Source organism: Triplophysa rosa, linkage group LG11 (genome assembly GCF_024868665.1).
Source record: "Triplophysa rosa linkage group LG11, Trosa_1v2, whole genome shotgun sequence".
NCBI classification, from domain to species: Eukaryota; Metazoa; Chordata; class Actinopteri; order Cypriniformes; family Nemacheilidae; genus Triplophysa; species Triplophysa rosa.
In genome coordinates, this window is record NC_079900.1 from 6,889,422 (window position 1) to 6,906,459 (window position 17,038).

The window sequence follows — 17,038 nt, forward strand, 5'->3', positions numbered from 1 at the left end:
GAGGCTTGCTTTGTGGGATGGGAAGCAAAAGGAAGATGATTCTGAATCTAATATCTTAATTCTACTAGTATTACATAATGATAAAACGAAATAGTTCGATAATACTTTTGTATCAGAATGACTTTTGTCAACTTCCAGTCTGTTGTGCTTGGACGTCCAATCTGCTTTCTTACAATGCACTGGTAAAAGGCTAAGGCCTCTCGCTTAAAAGCACGCCTGAGGGCAGGAGTTCCTTGAAAAACGGCGATCAGTCAGCCAGCAATTAACAATACAGAGATACAGAGTGGAGAATGGACACACATCAGAATCAATGAATCAAAGTAGCCCAGCTGACCTAGATTCCCCGTCTTAACAGCCCCCCTCCTCCTTGTGCTACTTAGGTCAGCCATCAATAACATTGCTGTGCTTCTTCAGTCCTACACAAGGAATATTTGGCTCCGAGGGGGCCAGAGGGGGTCTGAAAGAAGGCAGGCAGAAGACACATGGACACACGTGAACTTCCTTTCGGTCTGATAATCCAGTCGAGATAACGCACGGCAAGAATCAGGAGGCAATGCAATGCAGCCGGAATGTGCTACGCTATGTAAACAAAACAAAGGACAGAGTTACATCAAGATAAATTTTATTGCTTAGCGCCAGCATGAAAAGTACAACCAGGGTGTGACATCATGCCAAATACATCATCATCAATGTCATCACAGCTGACTGCAGGAATGATGTATGCTTATTCATATCATATTTTGTAAATGAATGAGATGAGTGAAAACGCAGGACTGAAAACAACGCACCTATTTTTATGTTCTTTCAACAAGGCCACACAATGTAGGATTAAATGATGGGAGAGCATTTCAACCATATTATTATTGGCTGGCGATTTTATTTTCACTACCCACAGAAGAGCGGTAACGCAAACCATATGAATTTAAACAAATGCTTTCACCCTAATATGAACTTACACATGCGATTCGTCACAGTATTTCAGTCCAATACGCAATGGAAAAAAATGTCTCAAGGGTCCATGGCCAGCGCAAGAGAATTTCGAGCCGGTTGTGCAGTCGATAAAACGTACATTCTTTGATCACGTACATGAGTTTGCTACCTCACTTGTATTACATAAAAAAAAAATTAAAAAAACAATTACAGCACAAGATGGACATTTATTAACATGTCTTTTCTGTTCGCCTATTGAATTCCTGGACTATTGTATAAATAATGCCTATCAAGGCTGTTTTAGGATATATAATATATGAAAACACCAGACCGTACACCAGATCACCAGACCAGAAGTGATTGTCCAATCAGAAAGCCAGATGAATGCACCCTATCCAAGTCACAATCAAGCTGGAAGACACGATTAGCATTTCCGGGGCTAGCCGCCACTCATCCTATTCATTTACCTCAGCAGGTTTGGGATGGAGCATGGAGGGAGGGGAGGGTCACTGCTGATTTGTAAGTGGGATCTGGCTGCGAATTAGCACCTGACCCCAGGTCAGCTATCAGGTGGCCACGTCTGAGCTCTCAAGTGTCTGAAACAGACACCAAAACCCCACAGAGATGAATGAGAACTGTTCTGTAGTTCTGTATTAGGGATGACAGAGTATCAGAGTTTCACAACTCGAATATTGCTGGCAAAATAATTCACATTATCTATTGGAATAAATAATGCAGACAAATTCACCTATGTTTATTTTGAGCTCTCTTGTTTGGCCAATGAATCACATTCAAAATATGACTGAAGGATTGCATCTCTTAATGCAAAATTTTAAATAGGTATACACTGTATGGACAGAAGTATTGGGAAGCCCCCTTTTAATGAACAAGGTTGACTACTTTAGTCAGTCAAAATGGAAACAACATGCTTTAACATATTAAAGCATTTTGTTTCCATTTTGACTGACTAAAGTAGTCAACCTTGTTCATTAAAAGGGGGCGTCCCAGTACTATATGGTACCATTAATATTTCTTTTTATTAGAATTACTGAAATATATACAATAAACATGTTTATTAGAAGGGGTGTCCCAATACTTTTGTCCATACAGTGTATGTCGAATGCAAGTTATTTCTGTTTGAGCATAATATGTTTTCAGATTAAATGAATTTATTAGATATATAATATAGTGTCACATTAAGACACTAAACATGTATCTAAGAGCACATATTCAATATTATCGTTACTAAGCAACCATAAACATCCTACAGCAGGGATAATTTCCAATATTACTTAAAATAATTATTTACATTACTATTAATAAATCTCAATCCATGTCATGTCATTTATTTAATTCACTTAATTTCATGGAAATGCTGATCAAATCATCACATCTTTACTACATTAAAAGTGGGAGCCATTATGACTGAAACATTTCTCTGAGACACACTCGCAATAAAACAAATGCATGTCAGTGTGACAGGGGGACGACTTAATGAATACATATGAGGTCCTTTATGGCTTGTACGTGTGTAATCTCAGGGTTGAACAAATTTAACCCCGTGGCCGTTGACTCCCATGAGGCCGCTTGGTGCTATGAACTGTCAATCAATCAGGCTAGACAACCAATCCCCTAAGGTGCAGAGTGCAGACCGACACAGACTCAGAAACGCATACAGAAGACAAACAGGAAGTGACTTGAATGAGCAGAAATGTACAGTGGGGCAGTGCGTACTGTCCAAATATACACAAGACAAAGGTAGTACTGTACATATATATTGATTTTTAATTTAGCAGATGGGTGCGAGTTTGGCTTTATGAACATTAGATAGTATGAAGAGAGTTTCATATAGGTTAACCATATCAAGTGTACAATGTCTCATCGATACACCACAGGAAATTAAATAGAGGTCTGAATCCCTATATGGCTGCATAATGAACAATGAAACGATTCCCCTAAAAACAACTTTACAAGCATGCAATGATGTCACCATAGAAGCGCAATGAAAACCAAAGCAATTCAATGACAAACGAACATACCTCCCGAAACAGGTCAAACCTGGTCAGTCATTTGCTTAACAAATCAAGTTTGTTCCACCTTTGCATAAGAGCTCAATACAAAGACACACTCGCTGGGAAATGCAGAATCTGATGGGGTAAAATAAAGAAGCATCAAATCAGCACTGAACAATATGATGTAAAGATCCAAAATAATTAAATACTGTGCCTAAGACACACAGAGCTTAGTTCCAATGTGCATGGACATCATTTCCTTTCAACTTATTTAAAGATTTGCAGTAAAGAATCCTGCATATAGGGGATGGAAAGTCACTTTAGTTGTTCCTATGGCAATGCACTGTGTATCAGAGGTGAAGAAAATCCCTTTTGACCCTCTGTATAAAATATTCAGTGCCACTGAAAATGTCTCAACCAAACAGGTTTAGGAAACTAGGCTTTGGAGGAGTGAATCTGTCAAGATGATGTCAAGGTCACAATTCACCCCAAAATCAGAAGAAAAATATGAAAAGGAAAATTAAGAGCATCTGAGGCCATTCCTGCAATGCAAAAAATGGCACATGTAAATATTCATGTATATTTATATAGACCATTTTGCAAAATGTAAATAAAACTGGTTCAGAAGCACTTCCTGTTTTACAACCCGATTCCAAAAAAGTTGGGACACTGTACAAATTGTGAATAAAAACAGAATGCAATGATGTGGAAGTTTCAAATTTCAATATTTGATTCAGAATACAACATAGATGACATATCAAATGTTTAAACTGAGAGAATGTATCATTTTAAGGGAAAAATAAGTTGATTTTAAATTTCATGGCATCAACACATCTCAAAAAAGTTGGGACAAGGCCATGTTTACCACTGTGTGGCATCCCCTCTTCTTTTTATAACAGTCTGCAAACGTCTGGGAAGTTGCTCAAGTTTAGGAATAGGAATGTTGTCCCATTCTTGTCTAATACAGGCTTCTAGTTGCTCGACTGTCTTAGGTCTTCTTTGTCGCATCTTCCTCTTTATGATGCGCCAAATGTTTTCTATGGGTGAAAGATCTGGACTGCAGGCTGGCCATTTCAGTACCAGGATCCTTCTTCTACGCAGCCGTGATGTTGTAATTGATGCAGTATGTGGTCTGGCATTGTCATGTTGGAAAATGCAAGGTCTTCCCTGAAAGAGACGACGTCTGGATGGGAGCATATGTTGTTCTAGAACTTGGATATACCTTTCAGCATTGATGGTGCCTTTCCAGATGTGTAAGCTGCCCATGCCACACGCACTCATGCAACCCCATACCATCAGAGATGCAGGCTTCTGAACTGAGCGCTGATAACAACTTGGGTTGTCCTTGTCCTCTTTAGTCCGGATGACATGGCGTCCCAGTTTTCCAAAAAGAACTTCAAATTTTGATTCGTCTGACCACAGAACAGTTTTCCACTTTGCCACAGTCCATTTTAAATGAGCCTTGGCCCAGAGAAAACGCCTGCGCTTCTGGATCATGTTTAGATATGGCTTCTTTTTTGACCTATAGAGTTTTAGCCGGCAACGGCGAATGGCACGGTGGATTGTGTTCACCGACAATGTTTTCTGGAAGTATTCCTGAGCCCATGTTGTGATCTCCATTACAGTAGCATTCCTGTATGTGATGCAGTGCCGTCTAAGGGCCCGAAGATCACGGGCATCCAGTATGGTTTTCCGGCCTTGACCCTTACGCACAGAGATTGTTCCAGATTCTCTGAATCTTTGGATGATATTATGCACTGTAGATGATGATAACTTCAAACTCTTTGCAATTTTTCTCTGAGAAACTCCTTTCTGATATTGCTCCACTATTTTTCGCCGCAGCATTGGGGGAATTGGTGATCCTCTGCCCATCTTGACTTCTGAGAGACACTGCCACTCTGAGAGGCTCTTTTTATACCCAATCATGTTGCCAATTGACCTAATAAGTTGCAAATTGGTCCTCCAGCTGTTCCTTATATGTACATTTAACTTTTCTGGCCTCTTATTGCTACCTGTCCCAACTTTTTTGGAATGTGTAGCTCTCATGAAATCCAAAATGAGCCAATATTTGGCATGACATTTCAAAATGTCTCACTTTCAACATTTGATATGTTATCTATATTCTATTGTGAATAAAATATAAGTTTATGAGATTCGTAAATTATTGCATTCCTTTTTTATTCACAATTTGTACAGTGTCCCAACTTTTTTGGAATCGGGTTTGTAGTTTTCACAAAGAAAAATAACTTTCAAAAACAAAGATGTTCGTTTAACATTTTGATTCAGTTCTAAATGTTCTGTTGGTTGTATTTTGTTTTGTTTCTGTAGTGCTGCTGAAACAGGAAGTATTTCAGGATCAGTGTTGTTCATGTCATGCAAAATTGTCTATGATGAAAATACTTGTTGTGAAATGAATTTATGCTAATTTAAGTGCAAAAAAATAAATGTAGTAATGCAGTGCACTGAATTAAAACAGGAGTATAATGAGAATAATTAAAAACACATGAAAGAAAATCTCATTATGGTAACAGGAATTTAATGGGAAAACTCCTAATCCTAATGTTCTAGAAAAGGCACAATTTTCTGCATGCAGAACATAATTCTTATTTTTCTTTCTTTTGATCTCTATCTCGACCTGTTCTTAACTGGTTTATGAATCCCAAAAATTGCATTAAATCCAACGCCAACTAAATCCGATGTCAATCCAATGTTTTTAAATGTCCTCCACAACATCAGAAAACATATCACACAGCACAAACATAGAATGAGAGTGCGAGAGACCAGCACCACATGTGAGGTTAATCCATTCAACAATTTCATTTATTTAAATCTTAACACTACAAAATTGGACCGTGAACATGAAAGTTGACTCTTTACTCTTTTCCCAGTAAAGAACATTTTATTGATTTTGCTTTGAAAAGTCCACTGAGCTTAATGCTAAACGCTCGGCTCACAATATGGAAAACAGACTCATTAGCTAGTTAAAGGTTAAGCCGAGCAGCGAGACACACCACACATGTGTTATGAGGTGTCTGACCAATCTCTCATCAAGCATGAACTCTACTTACTTTTTATTTTGAATAAAAACTAACTGTAACCAGCAGTATTAGAGACAGCTGTGACAGATCTCACACCCTGGAGTCGCCATGGCAATCGCTGCCGAAAAATCCAGACGTGTGAGACCACCGGATAATTAACATCAAACACATGTTTAAAAATATAATGCACAATTATCTTATCTCAGTAAAAAAAGTTTATTGTATCTGAACAAGGTAAAATCCTCACAATTTGAGTACAGCTGACTTTGAAGTTGTCATTTTTCAGAACTGGGTGCTATCTAGTAGGTATAAAAAAAAGCAATTAGCGATAGATTAAAAGCTTTAAAAATATCACTTCACCACTTGCATAGAAATCCAAGCAAAATTGATTAAGTTAGAATTTTACCAGAAATTCTTACTGGCCCCATTTACGAGATGCTGCCAAATTAGGTGCTCTACATGTGGTATAGGCCCATTTCACAATGACATCACTTAACTTCCGCCTTTTCGCAAAGCAGTGTATCATAACATCCGTCTTGCAACAAACAAGAAGAAGAACTACTTCCGTTTTGCCATCGCGCTGGAATTTAACAACAGTGGAAAAAAAACTGACAGAACACGTATTCGAGTACTTATCCTAGCACCTTCGCTAACACAAAAAGAAAACATCTAGCCGTATTTGTGGCAGATGTGCAAGGGACTTGGTAAACTCCATTCTGAGGTGCTAGCGGAAGTAACTTTTTCTTCTTGAGATTTACTGGTGGTTAACTTATTAGGTGCATTAGGAGAGAGAGAGAGAGAGAGAGAGATGGGTCAGGGCATAAATTTGACTAAACCATCCCTATGATGATAATTACAGATGCAGGGACACATTGAACGTTCATGGTCCATTAGTCAAGATCTAAGTTCAGTCAAGGTCAAAGGTCAAATCACACAAATGGCAAGTGTTAGGCTATAGTGTACACAAAGACACAACAAAACACCATTTTAATAACAAACTTTCCTCAATAAACAAATTTTTCCAATGCCATAGGCCCCCATCATGAGAATCAAACCTGAGAATCATTTAACCAACATCAATTGACTCGTGTGTTAATGAACAGAGCTTTTTATTAACCGTAGTCATCACATGAACATCATCTACTATCTGCTATATTGTTTCTAAAATGTCCTCCACGTGCCCCAGCCATGCCTGGCACTTGTGGTATTTTGGGAAAGGTAATATAACCCAAGCAGCGGGTAAGTGTTGTCCCTGTGGAGTAACACACACACACACACACACACACACACGTCTCCGCTCTGTCAGGCAGCTACACAGCAGTTTCTGAAGGAGAAGTGTGTGTTGAATTTAAAGGAACAGTTCACCCAGAAATTACCTTACATGTTTTGCCAAACCACATCATAAAATGACTTTAGTGTCCAAAAAAGATAAATGCACAAACAAGAAATTAGTTACACTTATTTTACATGTTACATGTTGGAGCAACATGAGGGTGAGCAAATAAGGGAAAATTTATTTTTGGGTGAACTGTCCTGATACTCACCTGACCAAAGTCAGATGATGGAGAGGAAAGCTAGTTAACGTCAGGATTACAGCTGCAATCCTTCATTTCCCAGCTGCTTTAAATGAACCCGTAACACGCCAACGCACATACACTACCTAAGAACAAGACCCGCAGATGACTTCATACTTTGCAAACACTAAGAATGTAAACACATATTTTAAAGCCTTCCAAGCATCCAACCTTGCTACATTTTCAATTTCCAAGCTTTGATTACGTTTGCGTTGAAGCGGATGCCCTCATAAGCTTTAATCTCACATTTCTCCCTGACTAACAAGTACGCAGCTGAAATATTACTGAGATGAAATCAAGGGAACCAGTCAAAAGCAGAGGATTGTGACTAAGACCCCCACGGAGAGAGCACCCACTCAGAACTCCTCCGTGGGTATGACAAGAGTCCAAACAAATCTGCTTCAATGTAAACAACACGGTTGAATGTTTGCTGTTTACAGACAATAACCATAAGAACATACTTTCAGCCCTCATGTGTTTTCGCTAGTATTGGTGAAGCATCTGCGGTTTGAAGGCAAAGAGAAAAAACTAAATGAACACTAAACGGAGTCAATGTTATGTTAACATTGTAAATAGATTTTGTTGGTCTTTTGGAGCAGTGTGAACATGACACTTTTGTTTCAAAAGTCAAACTTGTTGGAGTCAAACTCCAACAGACAATTTTAGATAATTTCACAATTTTTTTTAATTTAAATTAAATTTAAAAAATGTATCTGTTCTGAATGAAAGGCACTGAATGAAAGTTTCCATTTTGAATATTATGCAATCCACATGAATTAGTTATACCGGTGGCCATTAAGTGAATTGCAGCCAACAACTCATTGCTCCTGCTTGCGTTCACACACTCCATAGTGACATGAGCGAACCAAACCTTGGAAAACAGTGACTATACGTCAATCCCAGACATATCAGAGTGCCTAGAGTGGAATTTTCTCGACAAAAAATCTATAGAAACCATATGGGACACGATTTACACACATACGCCGCTTCTCATTATGCGTTCTTCAGCGGACTTGTGTCCTCGTGTTCTTGCTCTACGTCATCATTAATGGTCAAAGTCCGGTTCCAATACTCAAGAACACAAGAACAGAGAATGCATGAAAGAACCCGGATGTGTTCTCGATATCAAGGATGCATCGAATGCAGCCTTGCGCGTATGGAACCTGCTTGAAGTCCCAGAAGTCACTGCGGCACGTCCATCCAAGTTCAAGTTTTAGATCGAGCAGTACTTCCTATTGATCAAAGAGCCGTAATTCAAGGGAGAGCTGTGCATAAAACACAGAATCGAAGTCTATGCGATTTCAGAATCGCCTTTGACAGGTATAATTAATGTGAATCGCGATATACACTCACCTAAAGGATTATTAGGAACACCTGTTCAATTTCTCATTAATGCAATTATCTAATCAACCAATCACATGGCAGTTGCTTCAATGCATTTAGGGGTGTGGTCCTGGTCAAGACAATCTCCTGAACTCCAAACTGAATGTCAGAATGGGAAAGAAAGGTGATTTAAGCAATTTTGAGCGTGGCATGGTTGTTGGTGCCAGACGGGCCGGTCTGAGTATTTCACAATCTGCTCAGTTACTGGGATTTTCACGCACAACCATTTCTAGGGTTTACAAAGAATGGTGTGAAAAGGGAAAAACATCCAGTATGCGGCAGTCCTGTGGGCGAAAATGCCTTGTTGATGCTAGAGGTCAGAGGAGAATGGGCCGACTGATTCAAGCTGATAGAAGAGCAACTTTGACTGAAATAACCACTCGTTACAACCGAGGTATGCAGCAAAGCATTTGTGAAGCCACAACACGCACAACCTTGAGGCAGATGGGCTACAACAGCAGAAGACCCCACCGGGTACCACTCATCTCCACTACAAATAGGAAAAAGAGGCTACAATTTGCACGAGCTCACCAAAATTGGACAGTTGAAGACTGGAAAAATGTTGCCTGGTCTGATGAGTCTCGATTTCTGTTGAGACATTCAAATGGTAGAGTCAGAATTTGGCGTAAACAGAATGAGAACATGGATCCATCATGCCTTGTTACCACTGTGCAGGCTGGTGGTGGTGGTGTAATGGTGTGGGGGATGTTTTCTTGGCACACTTTAGGCCCCTTAGTGCCATTTGGGCATCGTTTAAATGCCACGGCCTACCTGAGCATTGTTTCTGACCATGTCCATCCCTTTATGACCACCATGTACCCATCCTCTAATGGCTACTTCCAGCAGGATAATGCACCATGTCACAAAGCTCGAATCATTTCAAATTGGTTTCTTGAACATGACAATGAGTTCACTGTACTAGAATGGCCCCCACAGTCACCAGATCTCAACCCGATAGAACATCTTTGGGATGTGGTGGAACGGGAGCTTCGTGCCCTGGATGTGCATCCCACAAATCTCCATCAACTGCAAGATGCTATCCTATCAATATGGGCCAACATTTCTAAAGAATGCTTTCAGCACCTTGTTGAATCAATGCCACGTAGAATTAAGGCAGTTCTGAAGGCGAAAGGGGGTCAAACACCGTATTAGTATGGTGTTCCTAATAATCCTTTAGGTGAGTGTATATCGTCCCAGCCCTACCTTTAACTTTAGTTTGATATTTTAGTTTTGGTTTTATTTCTGTTGTATCATTCAACATTAACATTCTATTGACAACAATATGTGCTGCCTGGCACTTTATAAACACAACGTGAGGAAAAACCTGAGCACACTGAATTGTGGAAATTGCATTTAGAGGTTAATCTGAATTTATACGCATTGTGCATCTGAATGTCCATTAACAGTCCGTGGTGCCACCTGAGGCTAAGACAACCGCTGCAAATAAAGACAAGCCAGATATGAGCAACTCTTTATTACACTACAAAGGCCCTAGACTATCAAATGAAAATGTGGTTCATTCTCCTGACATCATGATAGACAGCAAAAATATTCAGATAATAGAAACACGAAGAGTTTCTGTCCATCAAAGCCCTTCCTTGTCCAGCTGCACAAATAACCCAACACTCCATCACCTGAGCGCAAACAGATGAAGCATTCATTCTGTATCTAATGGACCCTCACTGATATAGATGCATCTGAACCGCTGAATAATAAATACAAGAAACACTTTAAAGCTGTTTCACATAGTAAACACTAAACAGTGAATACTTTGCAGCATGGTATTTACAAAGTATTTCAACAAAGTATTTCTTTCCAAACAGGTGAACGTTTGGTCATAATCGAGCCCAGTCTCATGAATTGCGTATAAATAACATGCGCGTTGCATTATCGTGAAATACGTACGCCAAAGTTCGATTTTAATCAAATAAATACGCCTATTTTTGCGTGCATATGATACGCCAATTTAGCGCACGTGCATATTAACCGGCAATTTGTCTTATTAACCTGTCCCATAACCAAAACCTAACAGTATTATTTTAATTATTTCAGTGTTTTCTCTTCATGTACGTTTCAAAATGGCTGCTCTCCAGCGAGGTGCACGCAAACATTGGCGTATCATATGCACGCAAAATCGAACTTTGCCGTACGTATTTCACGATAATGCAACAGCGTGTTATTTATACGCAATTCATGAGACCGGGTTGCATAATCAGATGACAGAAACCATCACCAAAACAATGCCTAATTTGTATGTCATTACAAGTAAATACAGTAGCTATCATTTTTATTAACACGTTAATTCGGAACCTCACTAAAATAAAAATAAATGAAAAACAGCTGACAGCTTAAACAGATGTCCTGCTTTAAAACATAGCTCAGGAGGTCTTTCTGTTTGGATCGCAGGTGGTGCCTGTCTTGCATGAGCAAGAGCGACGTGGGGTTTTCTAAAATGAGACATCGCAAAGCGTCCATGCTGTTTGCTTGAACGCGCAACACATGGCACAGATATCTGCATTTACAAACCACCAGGAGCTGATGGATCTCCAGCCACTAAATATTTAAATGCTGGCTTGTGTTGAACATTTCTCTTTTCATGTAATCCATGTTAGAAGTACCATTGTCTCATTTTTCTTACAATAGAACCTGCTTCCAGCTGACACTCACTGTGAGTAACACAAAATGAACAGTGATGTCAAATTAATCATCAGTGTTAAAGTCATTTGTGACAAACAAACTAGGGAAAAGGAAAAAGGAAAACAATTATAATACTTAACATCAAGACACCAGTTCTGCTCAACTAAGCTAATATTGAAAAACAATCATACAAACTTTTTATTTTTAATATATATATTTTTTTCATTCTAATTTTCCATCATTCTCAATATAAAATCCCTCTAAACACAATCTTTTCTTTGAACATGAATAAAAGTCAGAAGAACGGCTAATTCTACTAACAATCTAAATGTCCTTCCAAAACCTTGGATGTCCAAATTCACAGTTTTTCAGGAAATGGAAAAAACACTGCACTTTTTAAACGATTAAATACTGTATTATCAAAGTTGACAAGCACTTTTATGTTAGATATTTGCAAAACCCAGTGACAAACATAAAGGGTGACTAATAATAATGATTTAATGGCAAAAAAATAAAAACTATGGAGATACGAGATTTTAAAAGATTTCAAAATGTACTTTAAATTTGTAATAATGTTTTGTTATTTTACTTAAGTTACAGAAAGCTAATGAAAATTGGTTCAAATTGGATAATTCCGTTTTAATTGAGGCTGATATATGACCCAGACATTTTCTGACAGTTTTTGAATGTGTCCGGGTGGAATTGTGGTCCCACAACAGAGTCTGTCTGATTCAGATTGCTCACTTGGGAATCTGTGACATTAAAGGGCCCTTGAACAGTGTCCTTGCTCAGAGACACCCTGCAGTTTCTGCTGTATATTAACCATGAACAATGAATCACCATTAAACCGTATTAGTCGAGTGTAGTTCATCATACAGTATATCCCACAGAAATGCTATTCTTTAAGATCAACAACATCTTACTTGTTCATCTTCATGCTTTAAACTCATCTCCACTCTGATTGCAGCCGTCTACAAACAGCAAATAAGATTTGAAACATAATTCAGTGGACGGTGCACAAATAATCTGCTTTGAATCCCTCTCTGTATTCTCTTTGCATCTCTCCTCTTTCAAAAGCAAACAACGTTCTCTTAGCAGTTACTGTATGTTTGAAGAAAAATAAGGAGAAAAAGGCACCAAAAAATAAAGTACACTTCATCCTAATAACTCCTTGCCCGTCCTGTTTTGGAGCAGATCAAAGGTAATAATCCCCCATAATCCTCTGGTGTTGCCCTTGCTGTTGTTATGGTCATTATAGGCTGCCTCATTGTTGCTAAGATATCACGATTGTTCAGAGGAAAACCACACTGGCTCAGTTTCACGGGGTAATGCCTATTTCACGGATGGACAGCCACCAGGATAATTAGATGAACCCCGAACGGACACAGAACTGACATGGCGCTCGGACACAGAAACAAAGTCTTGTTTGTCTCAAACTAAAGGGTCAGGGGTACAAAGAAAATGGGCTGTAGGGCTGACAAAGAAGCAGGAAACGGGTTGTTCCAAGTTAAGGCACATAAAGTTAACATGCATAAAGTGACATTTTCTGCATCTATGCTTTAAAAATATATATTTTTTAAACTAGAAAACTCGCAATCTAGAGCCCACACATCTAAAATGATAGATTATAATAATCTTTAATAGGCTATAAATTTAATAATAAGCTTTTTTTGTTAATGGTTGTTAATCTTTAAAGTCTACCCTGAACTTTTAATGTGAAATTTTAAACCACAATATCAAAATTCTGCTTTAACTGATTCTTTGGTTATCTACTTGATGGTTTCGTGCCATCTACTCCTATTTTGACACTGCAAACAGCCCATCACCACAAAATCACAAACGGCGAACAGTACATTTTGTCGACTGTTTGGTTTCCATTTCTGCTGTGTTGTGCCCAGGTAGCACCGCCCACAGTCAAATCCCATTGGTCCAAAATGTATTTCACATATAATACCTCAAATGTATTCTGATTGGCTGTAATTGTGTTGGTCTACATGGATATCTAGAATTTATTTTGATCGATCAATCATTTGAACAAATCTACAGACTTCCTTTAAGCAAATGCATGATCATTTTGAAGGACCATTGACAGCATCTTAATATTTTTTGTTTATTTATCCTTTTCGTGATTTCCGGGTCCGCTGTACAACCTGTTTTTATCATAAGCGATCATAAACTCACCATGAGAAGGGGGTACGGGGCCTCACGGCAAACCGGTCACGGCTACAGGAGAAGCGTTTGGAGTCGTTCCTTTGTGGCCAGGAGCCCAAGTCCCATCTCCTTAAGATTTAAACATCACTATAGAAGAGACAGAAATCACAAGATCAACATCAAACGCTTGATAACAAAAACAGTGGGCATCATTTTCCACATCCTACTACGTATGTGCCAAACAGTCTAGAATCAAGCGTACATATAGACCCTCACATCCCAGCGGAACCATCAGCGCTATGTTGCCTTATGTTTGTCGGGAGGGGTTGTTAACGTGTAGCCTTTGCAGCAAAGAACGCACTGAACACTACACACGCGGTTTAATTAACACGTAACGTGCACATTTACACGTGTCTGTTCACAAGGGAGCCCAGTTTCTCTCTCGAGACATAGAAAGAGCGAGACAGAACGAAAGAGAGAAAGGAAAAAAGAGAGCGAGAGAGAATACAGGAGCCCAACAGCTGCCAACTTCTCGACATACAAACCATCACATAACAAACAGAGCATCATTTCTATGTCAGAATATTTAATGGGGCTGGCTAAGTCAAGCATTACTTTTACTATCGCTCTGGGTAGGGGATTTAAAAAACGCTCCGAAATCCCTTCGACACGTTTCAGCTTCGAGTTATTTTCCAACTTTTCTCCATTTCAATTACTGCATCTCAACTTTCTGTATGCACCTTGACCTCCGAGCCTCCAGACGGCTGACAGAGGATCTGGAGAGCAGCAGGCAAACACGGATGTCGTCTTTCAGTGTTTATATACGTCCCTGTTGAGCGCATTGTGCGAGTGATACCTGAACCCCCCACTCCGTAGCGGAGGGATACGGATACCGCAAACCACAGCCAAAACACGCAGATGAAATACGCTTTTTGTTACCCGCCAACCGTGCGGGACATCTGTGCGTGCCATCAGCACTTCACTGACTTCAACGATGCATTTGCTTTTTAAACAGGAATCTACAGTCCATATGAGAGATTCAATAGGTGCATGGGCTGATATGAAAACAGGGTGTTGCTTACTGCTAGAAAATGTTGAGTGGGTGAGAACTTCGAGTGGGAAAACTGACTGCATTGTTCAGCACAGCCAGATACTGACTGAAGAGAAAATGTATGCGTGAGAGTACATTATGTTTGTTACTTTCCATCACTTGATGTTTCGTGCTGTTAAAGAACAGCGATCAAGTGATGTGCCAAGAGACTCTCGTATCTGTAAATTTTATCCAACATTGTGTAAGCATTGTGACTCCTATAAACTTATGTATGTGCACACAAGAATGAAAACAAATATTGTGTGTAATGCATCATTCTCCCATGCTCTCCAAATGACGTCCCGACATCTTTACACTGCATCCTACCCATAAAGGTGCCCAAAAATAAAACACAAAACCGTTCTAAAAACAAAACCCCCTAAAAAGCATAAGAAAACATCCACACTGGATGAGCACACCTATGGCTTTTCCTTGTTGATGTGGGAGGCTGCGATTCACCTTTGCATTTCATTCACTATGGGCTTTAAAAGATAATAACCAAAACCATCTTTTGTGAATCTCAGCACTAATCTGATTGTAAAAACCCTTTGATCTTTAAATATTCCTGTTATATCCTGTACAGGATATAATAACGATCACCATGGAAACAAGACAGACACATAATCGGAGAGGTAATGAGAGAATTAATGCAGTGTTTTGTGCAACATTCATTGACGGGTACCAAAGGCTTCTGTTCATTTGTGACCAAACTGTGAAACACATGTACTGTACAACTTTTGGGAGGACACTATATTAAAGACACGAAGACACGCTTAGGAAAATAACCATGGTTTTTACTATAATAATAGTGGGTGGTGCATTGATTACCATAGTATGTATTACCAGAGCTTTACAACAAATGTCATAGGTAAACTATCTTCGGATGACGTAAGAACTTCCCGTTTCAGTTACACAAATAACCGATTTAAAATGTTAAACAAATATCTTCAAGACTTAATTATTATATGTAAGGTTAAAAAAATATGAATAATAAATCAATAAAAACTGAAACCGGCAGTGCTTCTGGACCATTGTTTTCATCTTGAAAAGTGGTCCAGAGTAAATTGACCTTTTTTTACATTTCCGGGTTTCTCAGCAGCGGAAGTCGTCATAGTTGGGTCAACTTCTATAGCGGTGAATGGGAGACTACCACAAATATATATTTTTTGCATTCTCATTTGCTCAAATAGCAAAAGAAAAACTCAACGAACTTTCAACAAAATAAAAAAATAGAGTCTGATAACGGCAGTCAAAAGAAAGATTGATGTCAAATTTACTGTGACTTCCATAGACGCTGTATAAGAAACACCCTCGGATTAGCGACGTTAACTATTTTTTTGTAATTTGATGCAAAGGTAATATAATACAAAGTATCATGTTATAAACGTACATAAAAAAATGAAAATATAAAAAAGTTTGGTTTACGATGCTGATGACCGTTGAACGGCTTGTGAAAAAGGCTTGTGAAAAAGGTCCATTGGAAAGTGGTCTATAGTAAATTGGTTACTATGGTAATTTTCGTAAGGGCGGACATGAAATAAAATTCTACTTTTGAATTCATGGGTATATCACCATCACAAAAAGCCACCGGGCACCATCAATCCCTGTGCCAGATAGGAGACCTTGTAGATCGGATAATCAAACTTTTAAATAGTGACAGCTAAATAATAGATCATCCATAATCGAATAAGTGTGACAACAACAACCGTGGTCATAATCAGGGTTCAAATACATTTATCGGAGTTTGTCATCAGATACTAAAGGCAGTGTTGTGTGCTGAAGAACAATAAGGCCCTCATACAGCAGGCATCCAGCATCTGGTGTCAGCAGTCCAGCAACAACATCTGGTGTGCTGCCGTCCCGAATCTGACTTTCTCTCTAGTCGAATGATGAGGGCGGAGGTATAGAGAGATTGTTCACTTTGTCTAAGGGCAGCCATTCACTCCCACACAGGTGACGTGAGGGACCTCAGTACGTAGGCAGAGAGAATGAGAAATCTGTCACACATGCAAATTTACTTTGAGAGTTGTGAAGGAACAAAACTGCCATTATGTGAAGAGACGACACCCAGTCTGGGTTAACCGGACTTGAGAAGGACAGATATTTTGGTGACACAAGGAACTGAGAGAGGTTATTTCAGTAGATATTGTATAAGAGATCTACAATATAAAAGAATAAAATAATTATTTGTAAAGATTGAAAATCAAAAATTTTACTCCACAC

The 17,038-nt window shown here is 39.0% G+C and overlaps 1 protein-coding gene across 2 annotated transcripts in view; it reads right to left on the reverse strand.

Moving 5' to 3' along the window:
• The window catches only part of tanc2a (tetratricopeptide repeat, ankyrin repeat and coiled-coil containing 2a), a 143,894-nt gene that overhangs the window by 89,398 nt on the left and 37,458 nt on the right, over window positions 1-17,038 (reverse strand). For both annotated transcript variants that reach the window (XM_057345087.1, XM_057345086.1), the window contains exon 2: window positions 13,756-13,872. The gene's annotated coding sequence lies outside the window, so the exon portion shown is untranslated. The remainder of the gene's footprint in view (window positions 1-13,755; window positions 13,873-17,038) is intronic.